The sequence below is a fragment of the Hordeum vulgare genome, chromosome 2H, assembly GCF_904849725.1.
Source record: "Hordeum vulgare subsp. vulgare chromosome 2H, MorexV3_pseudomolecules_assembly, whole genome shotgun sequence".
Lineage (NCBI taxonomy): Eukaryota > Viridiplantae > Streptophyta > Magnoliopsida > Poales > Poaceae > Hordeum > Hordeum vulgare.
The window spans coordinates 6300220-6302567 of record NC_058519.1 but is presented as its reverse complement, the minus strand read 5'-3'; positions in this window follow the sequence as shown (position 1 = coordinate 6302567).

Below are 2348 nucleotides of genomic sequence, written 5' to 3'. Positions count from 1 at the left end.
TTCAACGTCGCTTTGAGCGTCATGGAGCATATGAGATGTTCCAGGAGTTGAAGTTTATCTTTCAGAAGAACGCCCGGATCGAGAGGTATGAGACCTCCGATAAATCCTATGCTTGCAAGATGGAGGAGAATTCGTCTGTCAGTGAACATGTGCTCAAAATGTCTGGGTACTCAAACCGTCTAGCTGAGCTGGGGATTGAACTCCCGCAAGAGGCTATCACTGACAGAATTCTTCAATCACTGCCGCCAAGCTATAAGGGCTTTGTGTTGAACTAGAACATGCAAGGGATGAACAAGTCACCCGGCGAGTTATTTGTTGGAAATATGCCCTAGAGGCAATAATAATTAGTTATTATTATATTTCTTTGTTCATGATAATCGTTTATTATCCATGCTATAATTGTATTGATTGGAAACACAATACTTGTGTGGATACATAGACAAAACACTGTCCCTAGTAAGCCTCTAGTTGACTAGCTCGTTGATCAAAGATGGTCAAGGTTTCCTGGCCATAGGCAAGTGTTGTTACTTGATAACGAGATCACATCATTAGGAGAATCATGTGATGGACTAGACCCAAACTAATAGACGTAGCATGTTGATCGTGTCATTTTGTTGCTACTGTTTTCTGCGTGTCAAGTATTTGTTCCTATGACCATGAGATCATATAACTCACTGACACCGGAGGAATGCTTTGTGTGTATCAAACGTCGCAACGTAACTGGGTGACTATAAAGATGCTCTACAGGTAACTCCGAAGGTGTTCGTTGAGTTAGTATGGATCAAGACTGGGATTTGTCACTCCGTATGACGGAGAGGTATCTCGGGGCCCACTCGGTAATACAACATCACACACAAGCCTTGCAAGCAATGTGACTTAGTGTAAGTTGTGGGATCTTGTATTACGGAACGAGTAAAGAGACTTGCCGGTAAACGAGATTGAAATAGGTATGCGGATACTGACGATCGAATCTCGGGCAAGTAACATACCGAAGGACAAAGGGAATGACATACGGGATTATATGAGTCCTTGGCACTGAGGTTCAAACGATAAGATCTTCGTAGAATATGTAGGATCCAATATGGGCATCCAGGTCCCCCTATTGGATATTGACCGGGGAGTCTCTCGGGTCATGTCTGCATAGTTCTCGAACCCGCAGGGTCTGCACACTTAAGGTTCGACGTTGTTTTATGCGTATTTGAGTTATATGGTTGGTTACCGAATGTTGTTCGGAGTCCCGGATGAGATCACGGGCGTCACGAGGGTTTCCGGAATGGTCCGGAAACGAAGATTGATATATAGGATGACCTCATTTGGTTACCGGAAGGTTTTCGTGCATTACCGGAAAAGTTTCGAGCTCATCGGTAGTGTACCGGGAGTGCCGGGAGGGGTGCCGGGGACCATCGGGAGGGGTGTCACGCCCCAAGGGGTCTCATGGGCTATGGGAAGAGATAAACCAGCCCCTAGTGGGCTGGAATAAGTTCCCACTAAGGCCCATAAGGTTTGAGAAGGAAAAAACACAAGGTGGAAAGAGTTTCCAAGTGGGAAGGTGGAATCCTACTCCAAGTAGGATTGGAGTAGGACTCCTCCACCTCCAATTTCGGCCAAACCTTGAGGGTTTGAGGCTGCCTCTTCCCTCCCCCTCCCTCCTATATATACTGAGGTATTAGAGCTGATTTGAGACAACTTTTGCCATGGCAGCCCGACCACATACCTCCACAGTTTTTCCTCTAGATCGCGTTTCTACGGAGCTCGGGCGGAGCCCTGCTGAGATTAGATCACCACCAACCTCCGAAGCGCCGTCACGCTGCGGGAGAACTCATCTACCTCTCCGTCTCTCTTGCTGGATCAAGAAGGCCGAGATCATCGTCGAGCTGTACGTGTGCTGAACGCGGAGGTGCCGTCCGTTCGGTACTAGATCGTGGGACTGATCGCGGGATTGTTCGCGGGGCGGATCGAGGGACGTGAGGACGTTCCACTACATCAACCGCGTTCACTAACGCTTCTGCTATACGATCTACAAGGGTACGTAGATCACTCATTCCCTCTCGTAGATGGACATCACCATGATAGGTCTTCGTGCGCGTAGGAAAATTTTTGTTTCCCATGCGACGTTACCCAACAGTGGCATCATGAGCTAGGTTCATGCGTAGATGTCTTCTCGAGTAGAACACAAAAGTTTTTGTGGGCGGTGATGTGCGTTTTGCTGCCCTCCTTAGTCTTTTCTTGATTCCGCGGTATTGTTGGATTGAAGCGGCTTGGACCGACATTACTCGTACGCTTACGAGAGACTGGTTTCATCGCTACGAGTAACCCCGTTGCTCAAAGATGACTGGCAAGTGTCGATT